We start from the raw sequence: 10,461 nt of genomic DNA, 5'->3' as shown, positions 1-10,461 counted from the left end.
GGGGGGGGGAGGCCTGTTACTGACCAGGCTATGTCGTTTTGTGTCAATTACACGGTTGGGAAAGTTCAAGAAATGAAATCCCAGAAGACCTCTAATATCATGGGGGTGATGTTCACAGAAATGGTGATTTTGGAGTCCTTGACCTAACCCCCCCCCAAATAAAAATGGGGTTAGGTACCTTAGTTAAACAATCCACAATCTCACAGTGAGTGGATGGAGCAGCTTGTGTGGGGAGAGTAGTCAGTTAAATTTTAAACCTCCCTGTTTAGCAGCAGCAGCAGCTGCTACTACTACTACTACTGTTGGTGCGGCTGCTACAACAAATATTTATATATTATTTATAGACTACTACTACTACTACAACTCACCTTAAGTGGCGCAGCAGGGAAATGCTTGACTAACAAGCAGAAGGTTGCCGGTTCAAATCCCCGCTGGTACTATATCGGGCAGCGGCGATACAGGAAGATGCTGAAAGGCATCATCTCATACTGCGCGGGAGGAGGCAATGGTCAACCCCTCCTGTATTCTTCCAAAGAAACCACAGGGCTCTGCGGGTGCCAGGAGTCGGAATCGACTTGACAGCACACTTTACCTTTTACTTTACTACTACAACAAATATTTATATACTGCTTTTCGACAAAAGTTCCCATAGCGGTTTACATAGAGTAATAAATAGAGAAGGAAGAGAGAGAGGGAGGGAGGGAGGGAGGGAAAGAAAGAAGGCTCCCTGTCCCCAAAGGGCTTACAATCTAAAAAGAAACATAAGAGAGATACCAGCAACAGCCACTGGAGGGATGCTATGTTGGGGCTGGATAGGGCCAGTGGCTCTCCCCCTGATATATCAAGAGAATAATCACTTTTAAAAGGTGCCTTTTTGCTCATTTAGCTGGGACAAAGAGGCACCTTAGCTGAGAAGTGGGAAGAGTGGCTATTTAAACTGTATACCAATTTAGATGGGGTGGGTGGGTAGAAAACCTTAAATAATCGAAACTACACACACACACACACACACACACACACACACACACACACACACACACACACGCTTAAACCTTTCCCCCAGCATATTCCGGTGTAAAATGTAGTGCATTCAGCTAATTTAAGTGGCAGGATTGTTCATGCAAAATGTATTATCTGTGGATAATTGGGAAGTATTAGGAGAGAGCTGGTCTTGGGGTAGCAAGCATGACTTGTCCCCTTAGCTAAGCAGGGTCCACCCTGGTTGCATATGAATGGGAGACTTGATGTGTGAGCACTGCAAGATCTTCCCTTCAGGGGATGGAGCAGCTCTGGGAAGAGCAGAAGGTTCCAAGTTCCCTCCTTGGTAGCATCTCCAAGATAGGACAAGATTTTTTTCCCCTTTTTCTCCAAGATAGGGCTGAGAGAGATTCCTGCCTGCAAGCTTGGAGAAGCCGCTGCCAGTCTGTGAAGACAATACTGAGCTAGATGGACCAAGAGTCTGACTCAGTATATGGCAGCTTCCTATGTTCCTATGATATTCTGAAATTCTTCTTTAAAAATGAAACTTTCACAACTGGTGAAAAGTCTTTCTTTCTTTTTTTAAAGTGGTATAAAAAGTAGTGCATTCGGCTAATTTTAGTGCCAGGATTGTGTATGCAAAACCTGGTTTCTGTAGGTCATCCGGAAGTATGCCTTTATTTCACACAAACAAACATACAAACAAATTCTTCAAAATATAGAGTAGATGCTATCCTTAAAATGAAATGAAATATATAATTGTTTATCATCTGCCTTGCTTTAGGCACTTATGAGTCAATCTCAGACATAGTTGTTGGCTGCGAACAATTGGGGCTATAATGCTATCCCAGCGTTTTGCTTTACCCCACCCCCAACAATCTCTCTGTGTTCTAGATAAAAGTTTCTTACTGCAGCAAAAAAAAACACAGGGAAGTTTATACAGCAACTGGCCTAGTTTCAACACTTCATTCCTCAGCGGAACCTTTTTCTGGAGCACTAAAGATGAAAAATAAAGAGACTTCTTCCCTTCACTTGAAAGCACTTCTGGGGGATGGGTCCCCAGCTCCGTGGTAGAACCCTTGCCTTTTATGTAGAAGGCATCTCTCCTTCAGCTTCAGTCCCTGTCATCAAGCTGTGATAAGAGCTAGAATTGTGTACTTTGTGATAAAAGAGAGGAAACTTCATATACAAAGAGCACTCTGTGGCACTCAAATTAAGATGAGGAGGGGTTCCAATTATTCTCGGAGATAAGGGCGTAATCAGGGCTTTGCTTCCAGGTAAGCAAACTTGAACTCAGTCCAGGAATATGAGGCATTCCTCGCTTTCTGAATTTCGGTGTTATTGGTTCGTCTTTGCATGGACTGCGTTTTGGACTTTTGTTACATAGTGCACTATGTTTTCCTGAAGCCAACGTACAAAAGGATCCAGCAGTGTGAGGGGAGGTGCATACCAGAGTCTAACTTCTCTTTCTCCTCCTATTTGGGGGCAGGAGTGTAGCTTGGTGGTAGAGCATCTGCTTTGCATGCAAAAATTCCCAAGCTCAACCCCCTCCCTCTTCTCCAGGTCGGCTTAGAAAAATTCCTGCCAGAAGCTTTGGAGAGCCGCTGCCAGTCAGAGTAGACAGTACTGAGCTAGATGGACCAATAGGCTGACTCAGTAGGCAGCAGCTTCCTATGGTCCTTCCAATATTTGCTTTCCCATTTAATTCCCATGTATCACTGTAATTTCAGTAAAGAGAGGTCTCCAGATTGCCCAGAAGTATCACACCGTTTCTCGTGCCGTTTCTTTTGCTCTGTGGCAATTTTTTCAAACGTCTCGTGGATATCAGCTCCATTTCATCTTTCAGCTGGAATTAACCTGCAGAAATTCCCTCTACAAAAGGTTAATAGGGGGAAAGGCGCAGGCTGATGACATTTTAATTTCGTGTGGCACACTACCAGATCCACTCCTTGCTAGCTCCTGCTAATTCATCAAAAATTCTCTCTTCTTTTCCCCCTGTGGGGCACCTCATTAACAAGGAGGCGATGAGAAGGAAAAAGAAGACAAATGGCACAGTAACTGGGGGACTTAATTTAGAGCCACTTAAATGTAGGGCTTTATTCTCTTTGTCGTTCCAGAGTTATTCTGGGGAGAATTCAGAAATGTGCATGCAACTAAGAAATTCAATTACAGGTAAGGATGTTTTTTTCCTCCCTCTCCAGTTAGGAGATCCAGCATCTGAACCAATTAAGTTTGCCCATTAGATTCAAAGACCTGAAGGCAGGAGCGGAGATCCCAACACTGATCAGCCCCAGACTTCCTTACGATATTCCAAGAGGCTTTGAAACTGAGCTTCTGTAATCATCTGAAGACGATGAAACAGAATGTTGTGGACAGAGAGGACGCACGAAGTTGAAAGTTTGACCTGACGAAATGACACTTGAGAAATTACATTTGAGCAAGTGGGTATTAAAACAGATTTACTTCCTTTCCTGGAAGAAAACCACAGATGCATGCTAGGATTCCCAGAAAAGAAGTGGGGGAAATCCCATCCACTCCAGCTGGCCGTATTCAATGTTACGTGTTTTGTGTTATAAGGTCTCGGGGCTGGTGTGAGGGTCCGTGATACAGCCACATTGTTGAAGCTAATCACGTATAGGCCTGGTCCATGTGTACCTCCTTCTGCCTCAGCTGGAAATGGGGCTACTGTGTCCAGACAGGGATTTAGGCCACAATTAGGGTTGCCACACATCCATGATGGGCCTGGACAATTCAAGAACTGGATGTCCTCTCCAGAATGCAGCAAAAGTGCTGTCCTTGACACGAAATGCCCCTAAATCCAAGTGTCTGGACAGAAAAAGAAATTCTTTGCTGCCCACATTACCAGAGCATAGATCTTCAAATGTGCTCTGTGTTGTGATCTGTCAGATTTGCGCTGAGTCTTCCTCCACTTGCGCTCTAGTCATTTCCCTCACCACTTCAGCTCCCGTAGTTCATCTGAATACCACGGGGCTGACTTTGAAGCAGATTGGAGAGGCTGTTCAGGAGTGATTGTGTCTACTGCTCTACTGAGTTCATGATTTCATATTTGCACCAGTGTGTCGACAGAACCCCGAGCAGAGCCAGCCCTGAACCCTTCCAAGGCTTCCTGGAATCCTATTGGATTCCTTCTCAGGAACCCATCAATAACCTTCTCAGGCGGACCAACCTAATAGGTCCTTCACCCCTGCAGAGGTGGGTTGTGGTTGCAAGTCCTACCTTAACCAGATGGTGGTCTGTCCGTGATAATGGGGAGACGGCAGGAGTCCCCACCACCCTGATCAGAGCAAAAGACCAAATCGAGTGTGTGACCAGCATCATGCATGCGTCAGTCCAGAGACCACTTGGGATAGGCCGATAGTCGTCATGGCTGCTATGAACTCCTGAGCTGCTCCTGACAACCTGGTCCCGAAATGGACACTGAAGTCCAACAAGAACAACAACAACAACAACAACCTGGGCCACCCCAATGCTAACTCCACAACCAGTCGGGGGCTCTGTAGAGACAGCAGGGTGCCCGGTACACCAAAAGAAGTCCCAAGCTATCCTTGGTCCTCAGGCTTAGGTACACACATTCAATACTGGCCAATTCCCTGACAGGGATCCTGGTAAGAGAGAGATGGTATTCTTATAGACCACACCACCTCCCCTCTGACATCCTCTCACCATCTCCACCGTGGAGAGAAGCTGGGACCAACCAGACCACTAGCCTCTCCCGAACAGGTCTCAATAATGCATACGAGGTTGGCTCCTTTATTCATAATCAAGTCACGGATTTATTTGTTTATCATACCGCCCAATATAGAAACCTTTAGGCGGTGTACAGAATTAAAACATACTACAAAATATAAAACATGTAAAATTCATAAAAAGATTGAAAATCATAACAGATAAAAACACATTAAAATTTAAAAAATTTAAATTATCTCAGACTTGTGTTGGACTGACCCGGCATTTCTGAGTCATAAGGTGAGTCTGGCATTACCGAGTAATCCTAGGGGTAGCTGGCACTGCTCTCCAAGGTCAAAGAGGTGGTAGGCCTGCTGGAAGGGGAAACAGCAGTTCCCTTGCCCGGTAATGGCCTGCTGACCTACTTGCACCGTATCTTCGTCGATCTCCCACTATCACTGGAATAGCTGCCCCAGAGACATCCCCCGCCTCCCCATCTCTGGACAATCCAAGACACAAACCTGTACTAGGCCCAACCAGTTCCGAGGCAACAGCAATACTGTAGTCAGCAGGGCTCTTCCTTTTCGGAGTCCAAAACAAGACCTTTGGCCCCAGCCTTCAGGCCCACTCCCAACGGCCACCATCAGAGGCCGGCCCCCTTTGGTAGCCACCTGTAGGTGGCCAGCAGCTGCACTGGGGTCTGCCCCTCCCCACCCATTGTTCCCCTTTAGAAGGGCCAGAAGTTTAAAAGCCCAACAGGCTTAGGGTTGCCATATTCAAATCCCCCAAATCTGGGTGACTGAATTTGCATATTATGTAAATCGTGCAGCAGCTAATTTGCATTTTATTTATTCGACGGGGTTTGTAGACTTCCCCCTCCTCCTCTGCCCACCCGTGTGATCGGATCTAGAGTAAAATCCGGGCAGTGCATTTGAAGTCCGTGTAAATCCGGGTGGAATTGAGCAGACGGGTGGAAGAGCCAAAATCTGGAGGCTATCCTAAATTCCAGGGGACATGGCAACCCTAAACAGACTTGTCTCTCATCCGCCCCCCCCGCCCCCAAATCAGGCAAACCCAGCCTAGGTGCAAGGTGTTAGAGCAATTAAATTCAGCAAAACAACAGATAACAGCCAAAGGGAGAGACGAGCACAGAAGATGCATCCAGAGCCCCTCTTCCGATCCAGAAGGGGGTGGGGCGGGTCGCCAGATGGAGCCAACTCCGACCCCACAGTGTCTCTTCCAGTCACCTTCTTGCCAGGAACGTCCTCCAAAGATTACTACATGGAGAGAGCACAGCAATTCCATCACTGTTACCCTAACTCTTTCCTCTGTGCAAAACTGACTGTAATTTCACCCTAATAGTTTGGGGAGGGGATTAAAAAGGGGGCGATGACACGAAAGAAAGTTGTAATCACAGAAATGCTGTCACCCGTTTCCCATCTCTGCGGGGGTAGGCATTGCCAGAAATCACTATGAGTGTCCATCCCCAGAGATGGTATCAAAGGCCAAAATTTGTGGGCCAGGGTCATGAACACAAGGCGTGGTGCGTGGGGAGTGCTTTGCATGGCACAGCATGGAATGAGAGCATGGCACATCTCCACGGCACAATCCATGGTGTCCAGGGCAGGCTGGCAGGTAATGTGCACCCCACCCCACTCCTTGCTTGAGGATGTGCTGGGTAACACTTCTGTTTGTTCCCTCCAGGCCATCTCAAACAGGATTTCTTCCATAAATTATGAAAATGGATGTTTATTTTCCTCTGCGCAGATGTTCAGACAATGCCAGCTTGAGCTCTTTTTTGAGAGAAATTCACTTTTCAGCAGTATCCCCATAAGCATGGGTACAGCTTACAAAGGATTTGAGTTTACTGCTTCATTGAAGACCGTTGCCATGGGGTGTGTGTGTGCGCGCACACGCACACACATACACCCCCCAAAATACTTTAAGAGGTTCTCTTTATGCTGCTGAGTGATACATTTTCTCTTAGGCAGAGCTATAAATATATCATTTCCCCTAAGAGTTAATAGGAACATCAGAAGCTGCCATATACTGAGTCAGACCCTTGTTTCATCTAGCTCAGTATTGTCTTCACAGGCTGGCAGCAGGTTCTCCAAGGTTGCAGGCAGGAATCTCTCTCAGCCCTCTCTTGGAGATGCTGCCAGGGAGGGAACTTTATTCATTAAAAAAACAATAGGAAAGAAAGGCCTGAGATGTATTTCAAATAGAAGAGCTTAAGGGGTTTTTGTATTTAATTTTGGGTTTACTTTGGGACACACATTTAACTTTGCATTGTTGAAAATCTAGAGCTCTTTGACTGGAAGGCAGGAAAGGATACCCCCTACTTTTGAAGGACACCAGTCCCCAAATTAGCACTCCAGGGACAAGGTAATAAAATACCACAGATATCAGGAGAGTGGCGGTTTTAATAAAGAGAATTAAGGAGACACTGCTGGCAAAGCTGAATATTACCCTGCTAAATTGGATGGCTAACGTAATCTTGCTGCATTAACTGTATTTGAATGATCCAGCCGCCTAGCAGTCTGCACTTTCAAAATACATCTCATGAGACCAGGATAATAATATTGTGGTGATTCTGTGGAATAAAAGGAAGCTTGTGACTTCAGGGTTTGCATTATAACAGTATCAAGCCAGAAGGGGAAGTAACCCACAAGGCTTGTAAGCAGAGGTTATCTTCCTCGAACAAGACTTCGGAACTGGTGTCATCGGCATTTGTTATCGGCAAACATTGTTCTTCAGACACTCTCCGCACTTGGATGTGCTTGCAAAATGGTACGCTGCCTTTTGCCACAATTTCTTCACAATCCTGGTGAAAAATTCAACCATGTTAGGATGGTGGGCATACCAGGGATTCCTTCCCGCCCCCGTGGTGTTTTTTGAGAACAGGTTTTTCCATTGCATGGATCTTTGTTGTAGCTTCAGTCAATTCAATCCTACCAAGCAGCAACTGAAGTGAATTTAGCAGTTCAGGCCTCGGATGTGTAACTGATACCATCCATGTCCTGGGTTTCTCACCCCAAATCTTGTGTCTCAGCAAAGAGGTACAAGCCTCTGTATAATTGGTCTGGGTGTTGGTCCTCTTTTTGGACACTGATGAGCCTTCACTGTCCACGTTTTTATTCATTCATTCATTCATTCATTCATTCATTCGATTTCTATACCACCCTTCCAAAAATGGCTTAGGGCACTTTACACAGGGAAATAATAAATAAAATGGATCCCTGTCCCCAAAGGGCTCACAATCTAAAAAGAAACATAAGATAGACACCAGCTACAGCCACTGGAGGGGTGCTGTGCTGGGGGTGGAGAGGGCCAGTTTCTCTCCCCCTGCTAAATGAAGAGAATCACCATGTTAAAAGGTGCCTCTTTGCCAAGTTAGCAGTCGCAACCCCTTCTGCTTCTGAGGGGGAAAGTTGCCTCAAACTCTCCTCAACCATTTTAAACCTTTGTGTTTGACAGATTTAAGTTCTTGGTGAGGGGGTTAAACCCCACCCTCAATAACATAAAAACAACTGTACATTTGTGTGAACTCCCCTGAGGAATAGAGGGCGAGGTTGTGCTGATTGTGAGTCCGCTGATCGCTGTATGCACACATACGCAGAGTTACACAATAAACATACAGCATTCACCGTTTTTTTCAGAACAGGGTTATGCTGCAAAATTTTGTTGTGGGTCTATACTTGTGATACATAATTGTTATAATAATCAGGTGGCCCAAAGATGTTCAGCACTATGGACAGGACTACACATTTCCAGCTCAGGATAAGCGATCCTGGCTGGACATGCCTCCGTCTGAGTTTTGCTAGGAAAACAGAGCATCTCTATCTGCAATTTCCCAACACTTCTAAGCTTCAAATAGCGAGAAACCTCTGAGCAAGCCTGCCAAATCTCAGTCACAGTGGGAAAGAGGCTCATTCATTTGGCCCACGTTTCCTGCCAATTTCTCTAGTGTTGTACTCTCACAATAAAGGGTTTTGCAGTCAATCTCAAGCCGAGATGTGTAAAACATTGCCTAATTTTGTAAATATTTCCCCTTGTTTTACACTCGCTGCCCAAAGACATATTGTTGTGGAAGGGTGGCCACTGAGCAAAATTTGAGGGGGGGGGGGAGGAGAGGATTTTCCCCTCCAGTGCCAACACAGGAAGTTGCAGGGATTAGGCGGATTATGAATATGCAAAGTAGGCACGTTAAATTAGCATCCCGTTTGTGTTACAACCAAACCAACAGGTCCTTTATCTCTGTAATCTAGAGTGTGTGCTTTGGTGCGCATCAACAAGTTTTCTAACACAATCACCCAGATACATTGGTGGGATGATTGAAGTAAAACGTTGGGGAAAGGAAGAGGAATGGGAACATACAATTACAGCCCTGTCATAGGAAGCTGTCTTATACTATGTCGAATCAGACCAGTGGTCCATCTAGCTCAGTATTGTCTACATACAGATGGGCAGCGGCTTCTCCAAGGTTGCAGGCAGGAGTCTCTCTCATCCCTATTTGGAGATGCTGCCAGGGAGGGAACTTGGAACCTCCTGCATGTCTTTTTTCCAATTATTTCTATCCCACTTTACCATCTCATAGATCATCAAGGTGGCTAACAAAGATTTAAAAACATCAATAAGCACAATCAAATATATTAAAACAGGACAGGGATATAGATTATGAAAGGAAAGGTTGTGTCGTCGCAGTGAGAGCAGCCTAATAGAATTTCCCAGCTAACCGTGCTGGCGCAGCAGGGAAGTGACAATTTTTTACACCCTCCCTTTCCCCAGAAAGCCCTCTGTGCCACCCAAAAATATGCCCCCGAGAGTTGCTCAATATGGCCCCCTCAGGGGCATATTTTCGGATGGCACAGGGGGCTTCCTGGGGAAGAGGAGGGTACCAAACATTGCTGCTTCACTACTGCACTGGTGCAGTTAGTTGGGAAGTCTTGTTAGGCTGCTCTCTCTCTCTCTCTATATATATATATATCCCTCTCTCTATCTCTCTATATATCCCTAGTGCAATACTGCTCGATTTAAGATGGACAAAAGGAAGTACTTACAGCATATCTCTAGCCTATGGAACTCACGGCCACAAACTATTATATCCCACTCCTCTAGTGCAATACTGCTTGATTTAAGAGGGACAAAAGGAAGTACTTCTTCCCACAGGGTATCCCTAGCCTATGGAACTCACTGCCACAAGCTATTATTATTGCTACCATTTATTTAAATTCATATACCGTCTAACTCCGAGGCTCTGTCCTTGTGTACACCATGCATGCCTTATCTACCCAAAATAGAAGGTGACTCTGAATTTAAGACGGGCCCCCTTAAAAAATAGGAGGTTAAATACAGGTTATACCTGCCTTTACTCAAATGGAAGAGGAGGACTCTGAATTCAAGACGACCGCCTGATTTCCAATATGATATCAACAAACCTGGGGAGGAGACTGCAGTCTTGGATTCGTGTACATACAGTACTGGTCTCTGCGTCCTCTGCACACGGTCGCTGCTTAACACAACGTGTGCACACAGAGGGCTAGCTCGTAGGAGTGCAGAACACGGGGCGTGAAGGAGGCTAATCCAGCTCCTTCCTCTTCTCCCCCCTCCCCTCCTTTCCCCGGGAGGCCAGCCCGGGCCAGGCCAAGCGCGACTGCGCCTGCGCGGGGGGAGGGGGCCCGCTGCGCGAGCAAGAGCAGCCTGGCTCGCTCCGTCAACCAGGCGCTGAAGCACACGCGCGCGGGGCGGGGGGGGGGGGAGGAGGAGAGGTGCGTGCGCATCCGGCGGCGAGCGCCC

At 46.3% G+C, this 10,461-nt stretch overlaps 1 long non-coding RNA gene across 1 annotated transcript; it reads right to left on the bottom strand.

Annotated features, from left to right (window-relative positions):
- Positions 1-4,758: 4,758 nt before the first annotated feature.
- Positions 4,759-10,420, bottom strand: LOC128334223 (uncharacterized). The gene is made up of 2 exons (XR_008311222.1): positions 10,104-10,420; positions 4,759-7,489 (listed from the first exon to the last, which is right to left on the bottom strand). It is a non-coding gene; the product is annotated as an uncharacterized LOC128334223 (long non-coding RNA).
- Between the last annotated feature and the right edge of the window lie 41 nt (positions 10,421-10,461).

Source organism: Hemicordylus capensis, chromosome 9 (genome assembly GCF_027244095.1).
Source record: "Hemicordylus capensis ecotype Gifberg chromosome 9, rHemCap1.1.pri, whole genome shotgun sequence".
NCBI lineage: Eukaryota > Metazoa > Chordata > Lepidosauria > Squamata > Cordylidae > Hemicordylus > Hemicordylus capensis.
The sequence above is the reverse complement of the archived record's forward strand: the minus strand, read 5'-3'. Positions and strand labels throughout refer to the sequence as shown.